General features: G+C 44.5%; 1 protein-coding gene and 1 non-coding gene across 5 annotated transcripts in view; one reads left to right on the top strand and one right to left on the bottom strand.

Annotated features, from left to right (window-relative positions):
- Positions 1–18,223, top strand: part of LOC126362786 (uncharacterized) — a 1,515,202-nt gene that overhangs the window by 523,676 nt on the left and 973,303 nt on the right. Inside the window, exon 2 of one of the 4 annotated variants that reach the window (XM_050007911.1) lies at positions 7,706–7,878. The exons of 2 other annotated variants lie outside the window; for them this stretch is intronic. The gene's annotated coding sequence lies outside the window, so the exon portion shown is untranslated. The remainder of the gene's footprint in view (positions 1–7,705; positions 7,879–18,223) is intronic. One more of the 4 variants, XM_050007912.1, reaches the window with a different exon arrangement.
- Trnaw-cca (transfer RNA tryptophan (anticodon CCA)) lies at positions 14,869–14,943 on the bottom strand. The gene has a single exon. It is a non-coding gene; the product is annotated as a tRNA-Trp (tRNA).

Here is an 18,223-nt window from a genome sequence, read left to right as displayed (position 1 = left end):
ATTTGGCTCAAAGATGTATACAAGCTTCCTGTGTAATGGTGCAAAGGCATTGCGCCCTGAGAGGTCATCCTCGGGGTCGGCTACGCTTCAGACAGCAAAGTGTGGCAGAGCACTTCTAGGCGATTCAGTCTGGAACTGCGCTGCTGCTACGGTCGCAGGTTCGAATCCTGTCTCGGACATAGATGTGTGTGATGTCCTTAGGTTAGTTAGGTTTAAGTAGTTCTAAGTTCTAGGGGACTGATGACCTCAGATGTTAAGTCCCATAGTGCTTGGAGCCATTTGAACAATTTGAGCAAAGTGTCGGTCGACACATGGGGAAAAAGAGGCCACAGCTGACAAGATCATGTGAGCTGTAACCTGGATTAATGATGTCACATTGGGCGCCGTATTTCATCACAGTTCTGCCCAACGTCACCATGCACATGGCACATCGCACATGATGGGAATGTCGTCACATCCCCACCCTTTAGCCACATTTCACCCATTTTTTTGACGCCTCAGTTATGGAGGTCAGAACCGCCTCAACCTACACTGAAATCTCCCAGCTTTCTTATGCGTGGCCGAGGAAAACGTTTCAGACACACCGCCGCTCAGAATCAACATGTAAAGGGCTCAGGGAGTTGTATAAAGCGCGTTAATAATACCAGTCTTTTACATGGGGCATTGATTCCCATACATTTCGCACCCGACAAACCATAACGCATAGTGTGATGAGCTATAGGACGACGTTCTTTACAACGTTCGACACAGGTGCTTACAGCATACTTTTTACATATCTCATTATTGTCTCTGTGTATTCACAGCTCTTCCTCTTATTGTGTCTTTCAAAGTAAATCTCCCATTCGCTTTGGGGTATCTCCTCAGTTACATTGTTTATCTAGTCCCTATTCTTGCAAACGAATGAAGTGCCGAAAAACGTCTCCTGGCATTCCAAATTCTCCGCAGCCACAATTGCTGCTACGTGTTCGTCCTATTCTGTTCCAGATGCGTGATAAAATGAAACATATCTCATGAGGAGAATATGTACTTTCGTTTTAAGCATGTCTCTTAGTTCGAGAAGGAATCACAAAGGAAGGTAAAGGAAGGAAGCAAGGAAGGAAGGAAGGTGAGGGTTTAATTTTCGACAGACGACGAGCTCGTTAGAAGTGGAGCATAAACTCGCATAGTAAAAGGACGAGGAAGGAAATCAGCTGTGTTCTTTCCAAAGGAACCAGTCCAGCAGTTGCCTTAAGCAGTTCAGGGAAGCCACGGAAAAACTAAAACTGAAGCAAGGCGGGGATTGAACCACCGTCCTGCCGATTGCGAGCCCCAGGTCTGCCCCACCTCGCCCGACATTACAAACCCATTCATCTACAGAATAGTTTCTTCCTTGGACTCTGCTCCTAATAGTATTATTTATCACGCGTCTTCTGCGTCTCTACTTTCTGCGTAGTGTCGGGTAACCCCATTTTCAGTGAGAAGGTCAAAGGGGGACAGTCCTAACAACACGAAAACTTTACGCAGATATGGTCCTACAGTTACAGTAAACATCAACAGAGTTGTCCTCTACTCTAATCTTACCCCGCGCACCCATACTCTTGAAGCGTAGCCTACTGAGGAGACAAGTATGGTTTCCTGACGCAACCTGGTCATGTCTAGAGACAGATGAAACATATATTGACTAACCATAACAGTTTTCCTCATGAGACCGGCAACGAACTCTTTGAGTACGAAGACGCAAGTTCAATCTTTATTAAAGCTCATTTGAAAGAGAATTGTGTTTAACAATCATGAACAGAAAAATACACTCCTGGAAATGGAAAAAAGATCACACTGACAGCGGTGTCTCAGACCCACCATACTTGCTCCGGACACTGCGAGAGGGCTGTACAAGCAATGATCACACGCACGGCACAGCGGATTCACCAGGAACCGCGGTGTTGGCCGTCGAATGGCGCTAGCTGCGCAGCATTTGTGCACCGCCGCCGTCAGTGTCAGCCAGTTTGCCGTGGCATACGGAGCTCCATCGCAGTCTTTAACACTGGTAGCATGCCGCGACAGCGTGGACGTGAACCGTATGTGCAGTTGACGGACTTTGAGCGAGGGCGTATAGTGGGCATGCGGGAGGCCGGGTGGACGTACCGCCGAATTGCTCAACACGTGGGGCGTGAGGTCTCCACAGTACATCGATGTTGTCGTCAGTGGTCGGCGGAAGGTGCACGTGCCCGTCGACCTGGGACCGGACTGCAGCGATGCACGCCAAGACCGTAGGATCCTACGCAGTGCCGTAGGGGACCGCACCGCCACTTCCCAGCAAATTAGGGACACTGTTGCTCCTGGGGTATCGGCGAGGACCATTCGCAACCGTCTCCATGAAGCTGGTCTACGGTCCCGCAAACCGTTAGGCCGTCTTCCGCTCACGCCCCAACATCGTGCACCCCGTCTCCAGTGGTGTCGCGACAGGCGTGAATGGAGGGACGAATGGAGACGTGTCGTCTTCAGCGATGAGAGTCGCTTCTGCCTTGGTGCCAATGATGGTCGTATGCGTGCTTGTCGCCGTGCAGGTGAGCGTCACAATCAGGACTGCATACGACCGAGGCACACAGGGCCAACACCCAGCATCATGGTGTGGGGAGCGATCTCCTACACTGGCCGTACACCTCTGGTGATCGTCGAGGGGACACTGAATAGTGCACGGTACATCCAAACCGTCATCGAACCCATCGTTCTACCATTCCTAGTCCGGTAAGGGAACTTGCTGTTCCAACAGGACAATGCACGTCCGCATGTATCCCGTGCCACCCAACGTGCTCTAGAAGGTGGAAGTCAACTACCCTGGCCAGCAAGATCTGCTGATGATTTTTCGATTTGCTTACAAATTGTGTGGCGGGGGATTCCTCAGAAAATGTGCCCAAAAATCCTTCTGACTCCACGTCGGAACCATTAGAGGCCTTGATTGTTACACCTAGTGATTTCATACTGAATTCTCAAAGTCCAGAGTCACGCAGAATTTTTTAATCTGATTACTTTTGTTACGTCACGTACATAAGCTCATTTATATCACATTTATCCTCCTAGATCTACAGCTACTACCTCTACACACCGCGAGCCATCTCGTAGTGTGTGCTGGATGACTCTTCGAGTACTTCTGCCATTTCTCGCGTTATTTTTCCAGTTGCGAATGGTTCGCAGTAACATCAGATGTATGTTAATCTCAGTGTGAACTCGAATCTCTCTAATTTTACCTTCGTGATATTTTCTTTAAGTATATGTAGGAGGCAGCAATATGCTGGGGTGACTCTTCTAGGAACCATCGTTAAACTACGCCGTGATGGACAATCTTACTCTTGTAGCTTCTGCACTGGACTTGGAGAAATGCCTCCGTATGCTACAGTGCTTGCTAAACAAAGCCGTGACGGAATGCGCTGGTCTTCTTCGTATCTTCTCTATCAGCACTACCCAGGACCATAAGGGAATAGCAATATAAAATATCAGTCGAAGCTTTTGCAAGTTACCTCCATTGTGGGCTACTTTCCTGGGGCTTCTTCTCTTCTCTTTTTTTTTTTACAAACGTTAGTTTTTGTAGACCTGACACATACGAACTTGGAAAAACGAGCTTTGAAATAATCTGTACAGGTTTTGTACGGAGGTTATGCCCAACTAGCCGGGAGATCAATTAACATTATTTTCATTAATTCAGAGCTTTAGGCATAGTGCCCAGTACTCGGGTATTGCTGCTACACTGACATGCTGGCGCTTGTGCAGTCATAAGGCGGCGCAGTAGCGACAGCCGCTGGTTTGGTAATGGGCCGTTAACTTCGGAGAAGCTGGCTGTGAGTGTGTTGAGCCCAGCGCAACGACAACCAGCCGTTATAAACGTCCGCTCCGTGCCGCACTCAACAGCAGTGCGCTTGTCTCTCGCTCAGTATCCACAATGCGTATGTGAGAGCTCGCGTGGACGAGAGCGGCACGTCGCCAATGACACTGTGACGGACTGCTTACAGCAGAAAGGGGTGCGCCTAGAGCAGGAAGTGTAAGTTATTACACCATTTTTCTTAATTATGCAGACCTTACTAGGAAACTCATTATTGCTCGCCACATGTATGCAGAGGAAAGAAAAAATCGTGATATGTTTCTAGTACTTCAAGAAACACCAGATTCGTACAACACGAAGACACTAACTGAAAAAAAGGTTGATTACCCACCTAACACATTACAGACTGAGGAGGCAAAAGTCTTGGGATGCCTCCTGTTGTCGTGTCGGACCTCCTTTTATCCGGTGTAGTGCAGCAACTCGACGTGGCGTGCACTCAACAAGTCGTTGGAATTCACCTGCAGAAGTACTGGGCCATTCTGCCTCTATAGCCGTCCATAATCGCGAAAGTGTTGCCGGTGCAGGATTTTGTGCTCGAACTGACCTGTCGACTACGTCCGATAGATGTTCGATGGATTTATGTCGGAAAAACTGGATGACCAAAACGATTCACTCCATCTGTCCAGAATATTCTTCAAACGATACGCGAAGAATTGTGGCCTGCTGACATGGCGCGTTTGCCGTCCATAAAGTTTCTATCCTTGTTTGGGAACATGAAATATATAAATGGCTGCAAATAGTCTCTAAGTAGTCGAACATAACCATTATTGTCAATGATCGCTTCTGTTGGACCAGAGAACCTTGTTCATCCCCTGTGAGCACAGCCCACACCATTATGGAGACACCATCAGCTTACACAGTACCTTGCTGACAACTTGGTTCCATGGCTTCGTGTTCTACGCCACACACACACCCTACCATCAGCTCTTACCTACTGAAATCGGGACTTACCTGACTAGGCCACGGTTTCCCAGTTGTCTTGGTTCTAACCGATATGGTCACGAGCCCAGGCGATGTCGTGCTGTTGGCAAGGCACTAGCGTCGGTCGTCTGCTGCCACAGCCTATCAACGACAAATTTCGCCGCATTGTACTAACGCATACGTTAATCGTACTCCCCCCCCCCACACACACACATTGATTTCTGCGGTTATGTCACGCAGTGTTATTTATCTGTTAGCACTGACAACTCTACGGAAACGCCGCAGCTCTCGGTCGTTAAATGTAAGCCTTCGGTCACTGCGTTGATCGTGGTGAGAGGTAATGCCTGAAATTTTATATTCTCAACATTCTCTTACCATTGTGGATTTCGGAATATTGAATCCCCTAACGACTTCCGAAATGGACTGTCCCACGCGTCTAGCTCCACCTACCACTCCGTGTTCAAAGTCTGTTCACTCCTGCCGAACGGCCACAATCACGTCGGACACATTTTCAAATCAATCACCTGAGCACAAATGCACTGCCCTTTTATACCTTGTGTACGCGATACTACCGCCATCTGTATATGTGCAAACCGTTATCCCACGACTTTTGTCAGCTCACTGTATTTTGTAAATTACCCTTAAGACAAGTTCATGCTAATTAAGTATCGAGTTAATTGAAACAGAAAAACAAATGCAAAAAATTATTAAAAGTGCCAGGTGTAAAGCGGGGAAATCCACAGGTGGAAACGAAGTGCATCGTAGCGAACGTTAGCAACTGTTGGAGAACAATATACTAACTGATTAGAGATATCCGAGCACCTGTTAGTGGATATTAATATGGAGTGTATCTACACTTCGCTTTTATGACGGCTTGGCCACTTTCAATGAGGTTTCTGAATGTCTGTGGTGGCATGGCGGCCAGTTCTTACTCAATGGCCGAAACCATAGGAGGTTGAGATTTGGACGCTGTGTTGGAGGAAGCGAAGTCGAGTTTCTACCTCATCCCAGAGGTCGAAATTCCACAGGCCAGTCCATTTCAGAAATGTTATTGTCTACAAATCATTGCCTCAAGAGATGCTGCCTTAAGACATGGTGCGTTGATATGCTGATAGAATCATCGTCTTCAAATTGCTGCTCAATTGGACGCAGTACATACAGCTACAAATGCTATTGATAACTTTCTGCGTTTAGCGTTTCCTTGAGCATTATAATGGAACTACAACCTAACAACGAAAAACAACCCCATACCGTAGCTCTGTTGGTACTACACACGATGGCAGGTAACTTTCTCCAGGCATTCGTCATACTCAATCACTTCCATCGGATTGACACAGCGTATAGCGTGATTCATCACTCCAAAATACTCCCTTACAGTCATTCACTAGCTAGTGGCGACGCTCTTTACATAGTCTCAAGTGTCCCTTAAGCCGTCGGCACACGGCACGAGTTACCTAACATTGATTTGGTGCTCTACGAGTTTTGAACCGTCATTTCCTGCTATTTCGCGTTGAGGAGCCATTCGTCACGTGAAACATAAAATAAGTTCTGCGATATATCGGCGACGTGTCATGTAAAGTAGAACGAATAGGAAATAAGAACGCTTCCTACGTCACAAGCAAAAAGCTTGAAGCCCGCAGAAAGCATACTGTATTTGTCGTATCCAGTGGAAGCCCATATACTGTGAGTTTTATGTTATGCCTTACAACCCATGAATATATACGTTTTCTAAGCACAAGAACATTGAATGTCTCGGGAACGAATTGTTATTGTTACTATTTGCCGTACTAAAACGACGGGGAACGATATATTGGTTGTTTCAGAATTTTTGTATTTAGTTATTATCGAGTTCTATCTTGCGTGTTATGAGAGTAAGCCGTTTTAAGGCAGCGGCACATTGAAGAGCCATGAAAAACGTTTCGTTCTTTCTTGGATTTCCTATAATTAACTGTAGATTAATGACATTTTAGCGATTTAAGCCTGTAAATGATCTATGAAGCATATAACTGCTGACTGACTGACTGAATAACTAAGGCTGCATAGCAACAGCAGTGTATTCATTAAGCCGAAGTATAGTCCCCAATTATGGACCGAGTTTGACTATAGGCTGGATATTTGTCGTGCGTCCGGTGCAGGATACATTGAAGATTTATGGGAAATAAATTAAACCTTTGCTGCCTAATATAACTGTAAAAAAAGTATGCATCTGGAGGCACATGAAAGATATACTTTTGCGAAATCATATGCATAAGTTAAAATACACGCAAAGTTTCTGTCTTGATCTGCATAGAAGATATTCACTTTTGCGATTGTATGAATGGTTTTGACATACTCGGTGTTTTGTGGGTTTTCTGTAAATATCTACCATACATTCCTCTCTCTAGAGAACATTGTAACACGTAACTGGTATTTTTATCTAATTTTTATCGGTTGCGTCTGTGGTGGACGTCTAGATTTTGCTTGCTACCCCCTCGTTGGTTCAAAAAGACGTACTGTTCAAAGAAACTAAGATTTACTCAGGAACTTGAACTTGAACTCGGACAAGCCTCTATTACTGGCCCTGCAAGAGCCTAGCAGTAACGCACGAAGATTGTCTCAGACGAGAAGAAGCTATTCCGCCGCTGGTTCGCCTAGCTTTTATCGTACTAGAAATGCGTCTTACGTGTTTCAAAAAAAACTGGTACGCACCCAGCGCTGCTGTATCTGCTTGCACGCCGGTCATCGCAGATGGTCGACAGGCTGTGCGGCTGCTGTTGCATAAGCTGCTATGTATGTTTTGACATCTACCACTGTTACGTAATTGCTAGTGGCTCTGGCCAGCTGTAACTGACTGGAGCATTTACTTGCAGGGGATGCAACACGAGCGGCTCTCTTCCTTTACTGTATTGTTGTCACATACCTGTGACTGACTTCCGTTTCCTTGTGTTCCAGGTGAGTTGAGCGTTCGTCACTAGGCTGCACTGGCGTACGTTTCCTAGCAGCTGTAGGCCAGGCTGCTGCGGCTTTTGACAGCGACACATCTGAGGCACAGTTACAGCGTCACAGGTCAGTAGAGGCCGGCGTGCTCGTTTCACGAGGGTGCACATCCGCTGTTTCATTAACAGGTAAATGAAAATGTAGATGAAATGTCAAGTGATGATTTTATGAAAACGTTTAGTCTACAAGAAGTCACTTAAAATGGGTTTTTAATTTAAAAGTTTGAACTGTCGAAGTAAGGCGCTGTGGGCTACAGGTTCAAAATATTGGCAATGACATCTCTACAACAGCGCCTATAGTGACAAATTATCAGTTACTTATCCTCTATTGAGCATATTTTTCTGAATTTACAGGAATTTCACATTATTTCTGACTGTCATTTCCCTTATTGTATACGTGTGTGAAGAAATATGGAATCGTGTTACGTAAACACACATTTCGCTTATTTGTACTAAAACGCCTTCGGTGCTATCAATACAGAAGCAGTTTACTTGTTTTAGCTTAGTCTGCTGACTGGTTTTCTTGGGTTCATTCCACTTCCTCACGTCCTAATTTAAGGTTACTGTGGCACTAACAGAATAGCTCCTAAATCGGGATGCAGTTCCAAGCTTTCTCTATTCTCCTCTATCTTTCTCCAACTTATCTTTAGTTCTACCACTAATTACCTCAACGCACTGAAATCCGTGTCAGACCATCTTAATGTAGATTTTTCGTTTTCTTCCAAGATAATTTGAGGTGAAAAGAAGGAAGTCTCCTGAAATAAATGGTTCAAATGGCTCTAAACACCAAGGGACTTACAGTCTGAGGTCATCAGTCCCCTAGACGTAGAACTACTTAAACCTAACTAATGTAAGGACACCACACACATCCATGCCTGAGACAGGATTCGAACCTGCGACCGTACCAGCAGTGCGGTTCCGGACTAAAGCGCCTAGAACCGCTCGGCCACAGCATCCGGCTCCCGAAATAAGACCATGAAATATTTCCTTCCCCATTACATCCAATCTGGACTAGTATTTTTTAGTAGTTTAGTAGTTTTTTAGTAGTTTTAATTACCCCAAAATCGTCAGAGCTTTATATCCCGATCTTTCTTTCTCCCGGCTGTGCGGTCGACAAGAAAGCAAAGAAAGAGTAGACATACATGTATAGTAAACAGGTAGTAGTAGTATGGATCAAAACAAGACAAAAATATCCAGTAAACACGGTCTCTAAAATCTGTATCTTAAAAGCTGTTTTTCTTTGCTAATGTGAAACACTGCAAACGACCTATGGAATGCAGTAAAAAAATGAGGACACATTCCTCTATTCTTGTCCATGCAGTAAACATCTGTTAATCTTGTAATTGTAACCCAAATTCGTAGTATTCGGTAAGAGCATCACATACATTAGTTCTAATTGAACCAGACTTTGAGGATAAGCCGGCTGAATATTTTTGCAGAGGGCACCTGCGTTCTGGATATTCTTCAGCCTACAGCTCACGGGATCGACGCTTGCTTCCATTTGACAGACCATAACAGTAGATTATGTCTGCCATTTCCTTGTGGGGTAATTGGCTTTCATTATACTGGTAAGTGCAAAGGTAAAACTAAAATGTAAACACATTTCACAAACTTATCAAAATACAAACTGGTTAGAACTATTGTATGTGTGGTACTTATCCAGAACTGCGAATACTGTTTACAGTAACAACCCTGACACACGTTTACCGCATACTGTATCCATGTACAGTAACAATGGAATGTGTCCTGCTGTGTTTACTGCATTCTGTAAGTCTTTCGTAATATCAAAGAGCTTCTAATGGAAGATATGTTTCACAGCAGTGAAGATGAACAAGCACTCATAGCTGTTAATATATACATTTTAGAGTTGATGTTTACTGGACGTTTTTGTGTTGTTTTGCTATACGCTTGTGCCTCTAAAATTATGGAGCACTTAAAAAAAAAAAAAAAAAAAACTTTCCATACGTTTCATTAAATACGCTAAGAAATAGGTAACCTTGAGAGATTGCAGGGCACTCTCATTTCTGATTCGGTGTAGGGAATACGATCTACAGCGATTTGACTTCATACATTGTGATGAAATGGTGGGCAGCAGTTTATGGTCATGTTTGCATGCTCTAGGGAAAGAAAGACGGTAAGCTTTACCTGCGTTCAAAGGAAAGGGGTGCCGACTTAAGCGACTGCAGTAAAAGCACGGCGCTGGTGGGCCGACAAAGCAGGTTTTTTTTTTTCTGGGGAACGATGAAGAGACATTTCCAGGCAGCCGCTTGCAGCGGTCGCATTGTGCAAAACACATTAGCTTTGGCGCCAGACAGGGGGCAGACGTACAGGTATACGGCCTAGCGCCGAAAAGTCGCCGACTGCGCGTTGCAGGCCTTGTTAGCGAGCAAGCCGCCAAAATAAATGTAAACGTTCTGCAGATGTCCGTGGGACAGTGAAACTGGCGCCCAGACGTCCAGACTCTGTTTCAAAATATGTTTTTTTTTTTTTCAATGCATGAAGCTGTTTGCATGTTTATGGCTGTTCTTTGCAAACTTTGAAATGGACGCAACAGGGGAGTAACAAGCTGTTTATGGAGGGCTGTGCTTTCGCCCTGTATTGTGTTAGCAAAAGACATGGCAAACTCATGGGAAAGAGACCGCAAAGCTGAATTTTTTTCCGTTTCCTGCCAATTAACTTTAAAGTCTCTGATTGGTCAAATCGGTTTGCAGTGCAAAGACCATTCTTCAAGCTTTGAATGCCGGGCTCCAGCTCGTGATTGGCTTGTGTGTAAGTGGGGGAAGTCAAAAAAGAGATATGTGCTTTTGGAACCGAGCTGACGAGGAAACGGAGAGAAAGGGAGATCGGCACTCTTGTACAAGTCTCTTGTACTGGCGCTTCGCTAGTAAAGAAATGCAGGTCTCTACCTAAATGGTGAGACTTGTGTCCTTTACTAGTGTGTGACTTAGAGCCTGTGCCAGTCACCTTCTGAACCGTCAGAGGTACTGCTTATATCATCACGGTCACAACGAGTGACGCGTGCATTTGCTTTTTTGTCTTGAGTTGGCCGTCTAAACATTTGACGTATTCCGACACACACTGTTGTGGCACGGAGTCAAATTGGTTTGGCAGACCAGCAAATGGGTCCACCTGCATACTGGAATCCATCGGGGTTTCAGAGGTTTTTAGGGAAGTGCCTGCATTCTGAATTAACCGAACGCGAGACCACGTACTTGCATTTTTCGAGAAAGCGCATTTAATAACAGATTGCCGCTGTCCATGACTTCAGTCGCCGAACGCATCTTGGTGTGCCGCCTTGACCAATATGATGGTAAAGTGACGTGGGGCTATAATATCTGTTTCTCAGCACCTTGTTCTTTTGAACCATATTTTTCCTTTTTTCTTTTTTGTATGGTAGAATATAGATGCTTAGTGGTGGCGTAGTTTGATGTCATAACCTGGATTCACGTGTATGAAGTGAGATAGAACGAGTAGTGTCGTGTGTCGATCCTCAGCAGATCACTTTGTCCATCACAGATACCATTTTAGTAAGGCTTTTGTTAAATAAATATTTTTTGTAAAATGTTTCTGTAATTGTTTTGTTGTCTTGTCATGTTTAAGATCAATAAATCGACTGTGAATTAGACTAAAACTTCTCCCTCAGTACCTTCGCATTTTAATGGCAGTCTAGATCAGAAACATAAGGAGTCGCTTTTTCACTCGGTGTCGACTGCGTGGATCTTTACTTCATTATATATAATCTTCTTTCAACCTTAGGTATCTAAATTATGTGCTCGTATCGACTGCTGAGATATTTGTTTGAGGAAGAATTTAAAGATCCTATACAGAAACGTTGACTCTGTAGTGGAGTGTCCGATGTTATGAATCTTCCTGGCGGATTATATCTACCTAACGGATGGTAGATAAGATCATTGGCAACTGAGCCAGGGACTGCAACTGCGGCACGGTGTTTTAATCTGCCAGGAAATTTCAATTTGAAGACCGTTGTCATCGGAATGCACAGTTTTCTGAAATTTCAAAAATGGTTCGAATGGCTCTGAGCACTATGGGACTCAACTGCTGTGGTCATCAGTCCCCTAGAACCTAGAACTACTTAAACCTAACTAACCTAAGGACATCACGCACATCTATGCCCGAGGCAGGATTCGAACCTGCGACCGTAGCAGTCGCACGGTTCCGGACTGCGCGCCTAGAACCGCAAGACCACCGCGGCCGGCTCTGAAATTTCATTTTATCAGTCTTTCATACAACAAAAGTAATTTCCATGAGACTAATTAGGAGAGTCGTCTTGATACTGATTTACGACAATTCCTAGTGACGATTACTTTCTGCTGTCCAAAACAACCTACTGGGAAATCAGATCCAAACATGGCCTGGCGAGACATATTGTCAATATTTCTCACAGGAAAACATATTCACAATGTTGACGCACCGAGAATCAAAATTATTTTGAGAGTCATTCCACATCTGCCACTGCACCTACATAAATACCCCGCAAACCACCGTAAGGTGCATGGCGGAAGGCACCTTGTACAACGACCAGTCATTTCATTTCCTGCTCCACTCGCAAACGGAGCAAGGGAAAAACGACTGTCTATAGGCCTACGTTCGAGCACCGACTTCTCTTATCTTCGTGGTTCTCACGCGAAACATACGTTAGCAGTAGTAGAATAGTTCTACAGTAAGCTTCAAAAACCAGTTCTCTAAATTTTCCCATAAGTGTTTCGCGAAAAGACCTACATCTTCCCTCTAGTAATTTACATTTGAGTTCACAAAGCATTTCCACAGTGTGTATTGATCGAACCTACCGACAATAAATCTAGCAGTTCGCCTCTGAATTACTTCGAAGTATTCTTTAATCCGACCTGGTGCGAATTCCAAAAACTCAAGCAGTACTCAAGAATGGATCGCACTACTTCTCTATAAGCGGTTTCCTTTACAGATGAACCACACATTCCTAAAATTCTCCCAGTAAACCGTGGTCGACCATTCGCCTTCCCTACCACAGTCCTCACACGATCGTTACATTTCACATCGCTATGCAAAGGCACGCCCTGATATTTAAATGATGTGACTGTGTCAAGCAGGCCACTACTCATGTTGTATGCGAACATTACGGGTTTTTTCCCTAATCATCGGCATTAACTTAGACTTTTTTCTTACATTTAGAGCTAACTGCCATTGATCACACCACCTAGATATTTTTTCTAAGTCACCTTCTGTCCTCCTACAGTCACTCAGCTCGACACCTTACCGTACACCACAGCAAAAATGGTTCAAATGGCTCTGAGCACTATGGGACTTAACATCTATGGTCATCAGTCCCCTAGAACTTACAACTACTTAAACCTAACTAAGGATAGCACACACCACAGCATCATCAGCAAAAAAAAAACCTAAATTGTGGCCCACCCTGCCTGCCAGATGATTTATGTATGCAGAGAATAAGACCCATCACATCACGCTTACGTTGGGCCCGCCTGACAATACCCTTGTCTCTAATGAACACACGCTGCCGAAAGCAACATACTGCGTTCTATTACTTAAAAAGTCTTAAAGTCACTCACCTATTTGCGAAACTATTCCATAAACTCGTATCTTCATCAACAGCCTGCAGTGGTGCACTTTGTCAAACCCTTCCCGGAAGCCGGCCGAGCGGTTCTACGTGCTTCAGTCCGGAACCACGCAGGTTCGAATCCTGTCTCGGGCGTAGATGTGTGTGATGTCCGTAGGTTAGGTAGGTTTAAGTAGTTCTGAGTTCTAGGGGACTGATGACCTCAGCAGTTAAGGCCCATAGTACTCAGAGCCATTTGAGCCACTTTGCAATACATAAAAACGAAACGGGCTGTTATAGGCTGTGAAACAAGTAAATAATCCTAATAAACGTGGGTCCTGCAATCAATCGTTTCCGCGATACAACATATGTACTAGGGCGGTTGATATTTTTGAAAATATCAGGAATATGATTAATCGATATTTTAAAAAAAATCATTAGAAGCCCTCTATATATCGAGGGAAGACCCTATATATTGATAGATAAAATATCGACGTACCGGCCTATAAAAATATCTGCTGGACATTGTAAATATACTGCCGGTTTCTGAGCTGTATATTTAAGAATCGATTTATTATTAGATATTGCGTACATCAATAACCTAGCAGCATGGCTGTTCCCCTTACAGCAAGAACTGGCAGATGCTAACATAAGTAACTGCATGTAAGTGGCATAGTAAGAGGTGTCCGATGGGTCCATCTTTCGGTTTCGTCACACATCGGATTTGTCCGGGACACTACATATCGACTTCCCTGTTTTTTCATTTCTGCAGGCGCCAGCGAACTAGCAGCTGTAGTGCCAAAATTGCGTGATGTTGGTACATGCATGGAGTTGCAACGGCACAGTGCCATGTCGCTGTTCGGGAATACGCAGCACGTATGTTCTACAACAAGTGTATCGATTGTCCCTCGCCAATACCATGGCCTCTCAGGTCCCCCGAGTTCAATTCATTGTTTTTTTTCTTTGACGGTATCTGAAAACTTTTGTGTAATCCAGCCCTGTCGATAGTGTCAGTGAATTCCGGGAACACATTGAGGATGATTGTCAATGCATTTGGAACATGCCTGGCGTTTTTAGACATGTAAGGGCATCAATGAGGGGACATTCCGAAGCCTGGCATCACATGACCGGTGGTCATGTGGAACACTTACTGTAATGTGTCTGTCCTCATGTGCATATTTGCAGCGTGGATCCTCGAGGACCCTGTTAGAAGGTGTTCATGTACTCAGTCGCATCTGGGAAACCATTGTTTTCCGGACCTATGTTTAAAGCATTATTTGCTAGTTCCATTGTCCTCTTCTCGCCCCTTTCTTTTGTACCAACACAGTCAAACACACTGTAGACTCAAAATCGTAAGTTGTAACCACGAAAGGAGAGAAAATAGTAAACTGTAATAGACGGAGTAGAAGTGGCACTGCCCAGCGTGCGTATAGAGTGGAAATCCGGTATCTCTGATTCATAATTTCCTCTACTAAAAATTTCCATTAAACTTCAGTCTCTTCTTATCATTCCTTTTTGCGTCAAACAAACAAATGAATTGAAACTTCCTGGCAGATTAAAACTGTGTGCCCGACCGAGACTCGAACTCGGGACCTTTGCCTTTGGCGGGCAAGTGCTCTACCAACTGAGCTACCGAAGCACGACTCATGCCCGGTACTCACAGCTTTACTTCTGCCATTACCTCGTCTCCTACCTTCCAAACTTTACAGAAGCTCTCCTGCGAACCTTGCAGAACTAGCACTCCTGAAAGAAAGGATATTGCGGAGACATGGAGTTGAAACAGAGTCCGGCATTATTTTTTTTATAGATAGATTATTCGCACAGATAGTAGTATTACATGCGCCAGTGCTGTACTCTCTACAGGATGATTATGTCTTTGACTGCGGGCCGCGGTGGTCTCGCGGTTCTAGGCGCTCAGTCCGGAACCGTGCGACTGCTACGGTCGCAGGTTCGAATCCTGCCTCGGGCATGGATGTGTGTGATGTCCTTAGGTTAGTTAGGTTAGTTAGGTTTAAGTAGTTCTAAGTTCTAGGGGACTGATGACCACAGCAGTTAAGTCCCATAGTGCTCAGAGCCATTTGAGCCATTTTGTCTTTGACTTTAAATTATATTTGGTGTGTGCATGACTTCGTAGAGTTTTTCGATAAGTTTAATGAACACAACACATAACGTAACAAAGACTTTAGTCAACAATAATATATTACCCTTCGCTATTTACAACACAGTCCGCCAACGCTGGGGTAACTTTTAGATTCCATGGTTTCGAGGCGAAGAACTCGTCTGATCATGTTCGGAGCGCATTTTCATGCGGAAAGGAAGTTCATTGAAGATTGTTCGATAGAGGGCGGAAAAGGTGAAGATCTGAGGGCGCAAGATCAGGTAAATAAGGTAGGTGCGGAATGATTTTCCAACCTAACTCCTGTATACTAGTTTCTGTCAGTCTTGCAGAGTGCATGCGGGCGTTATCGTGGAGAAGCAGTCTCGCTGGCCACTGTCCTTGGACTGCATCTACAAGTCGTCTCATTGACAATACGTGTTAGCAGTGACGGTTGGTCCTCGCTGTTCCACCAGATGAATAACATGCGCGCATGACTTTGCATGGGGAGTTACTGCTTTGTTTGGGCTCAACCATTCCATTGTTTCGTTTATGTTAGGAAAAATATAACATTTGTCGTCACCAGTAATGGTACACGAGAGAAGAACGATCAGTATTGTTTACGAGACAATTGATGACGAGCAAGCAAAGATGGCCAGCTTTGGTTTCGGGCATACGTTATCCATACACCTGTTTTTTTTAACCTTCACCATTGCATGCAAAATGTCGCATGTGGTGCATTGATAACAGTTCATCATATTTGCCAGTTCTCGAGTACACTGATATGAATCATTGAGTGTTAATGTGTTTAAACGATTTCATCAAACCCCAAAGGCCTTCCTGAACGAGACGATCACTAACATCAGAATGGTCCTCCTGAAAACGAGAAAACCAGTCAGTTCCTTGTCGTGCTATGTCCAATGGCATTATCCCCATACACGGCGCAAATGTTCCTGGCTACCTCCGCTGATATCACCACTATACTGAACTGAAACAGAAGAAAATTACTAAAATGTTCTAATTTTTCCAGTTGGTATCCACAGCTCCACTCACTATCTGCAAATGACAAAATATCAATACGTGAGTTGAAATAGCAACTGTCAACGACAAATAAAAAATGACTATCGATAAATAAACGGATAGCAACAGGAATACCAACACGCAAAACAGAAATTCTACGAACGTTTGTACCAACCTAATATTACACAGTTTTCATACAGTGCCTATAAGGGGACACAAGACAATGATCCTTCAATTATCATCTCTTCGTTTTGGTGAGCACTGCTAACTATGTCGTCATTGCCGAATCTAAAAACCAGAACTAACGTTTTGAACTCATTTGTGTAAGAAACTTGGAAGCAAACACATGTTCTGAAGGGAACGTGTTTCTGCCACTAGTTAATGTTAGTTCAGTTTGCCGAGGGCAGAAAAACAGAAACGCGGCGTTTAACGTAACGTATACAGATGTAGATGAAACCTCGGTTTGTACTCCTATGAATCATGCCAGAATTTGTTACGTGACGTTTACGACCAGACATACAAACCGGGAAACGCGATCATCTTCGCTAACACTTAGTTTGTTGAATCTCGTGATTGACCACAGCGCATATTGCGTGCAGAGGTAGCGTGTCGTGCTGGGAAGTCGTAACCGCGGGCAGGCTCACACGCCGGCGGCGCGCTGCAAGTTATGCAACGTGCAGTTGCCGGCCGCGCCTTTGTTTAGCGCTTATGCATTGTCCTGCGGGGGACAAATTGCTTGTCGCTACAGCGCTAAGTCCCCTGTGGCTCTGCGTGCCGAGGCCTCCCAGCTTACAGCGTATCAGCCAACACCGAGTCTGTACCTCAGGGCCCTGCCTGATTTCTACCTCTCCTGTGTCAGCGGCATCTAGTGCGACGGAACTCTGGCCCTGCACAGCACCGACGTAGTGTCCTCGATACTGTTGCGGGAAGCGGAAAAAGAAAATATTATGCCTGCACCAAGATTATCAGCTCTCTTGGCTCTATTGTTCCTGATCTATATTAACGACATAGGTGACAATCTGAGTAATCGTCTTAGATTGTTTGCAGATGATACTGTCATTTACCGTCTTGTAAGTCATCAGATGATCAAAACGACTTGCAAAATGATTTAAATAAGATATATCTAAAAGTGGTGCGAAAAGTGGCAGATGACCCTGTATAAGGAAAAGTATGAAGTTATTCACATGAGTACTAAAAGAAATCCGCTAAATTTCAGGTGGGCCGGAGTGGCCGTGCGGTTCTAGGCGCTACAGTCTGGAGCCGAGCGACCGCTACGAATCCTGCCTCGGGCATGGATCTGTGTGATGTCCTTCGGTTAGTTATGTTTAATTAGTTCTAAGTTCTAGGCGACTGATGACCTCAGAAGCTAAGTCGCATAGTGCTCAGAGCCATTTGAACCAGCTAAATTTCGATTACGCGGCAAATCACACAAATCTGAAAGCTGTAAATTCAACTAAATACCTAGGGATTACAATTACAAATAACCTAAATTGGAACGATCGCATACATAACATTGTGAGTAGAGCAAACCAAAGACTGCGATTCATTGGCAGAACACTTGGAAGGTGCAACAGATCTACTAAAGAGACTGCTTACACCACGCTTGTCCTCCCTATTCCGGAGTATTGCTGTGCGGTGTGGGATCTGCTTCGGCTGGGACTGACGGATGACATCGAAAAAGTACAAAGAAGGGCAGCTCGTTTTATATTATCGCGTAATAGGGAGATAGTGTCACAGACCTGATACGTGAATTGGAGTGGCAATCAGTAAAACAAAGGCGTTTTTCGTTGCGACGGGGTCTTCTC

This window comes from Schistocerca gregaria, chromosome 1 (assembly GCF_023897955.1).
Source record: "Schistocerca gregaria isolate iqSchGreg1 chromosome 1, iqSchGreg1.2, whole genome shotgun sequence".
Taxonomy (NCBI): domain Eukaryota; kingdom Metazoa; phylum Arthropoda; class Insecta; order Orthoptera; family Acrididae; genus Schistocerca; species Schistocerca gregaria.
The sequence above is the reverse complement of the archived record's forward strand: the minus strand, read 5'-3'. Positions and strand labels throughout refer to the sequence as shown.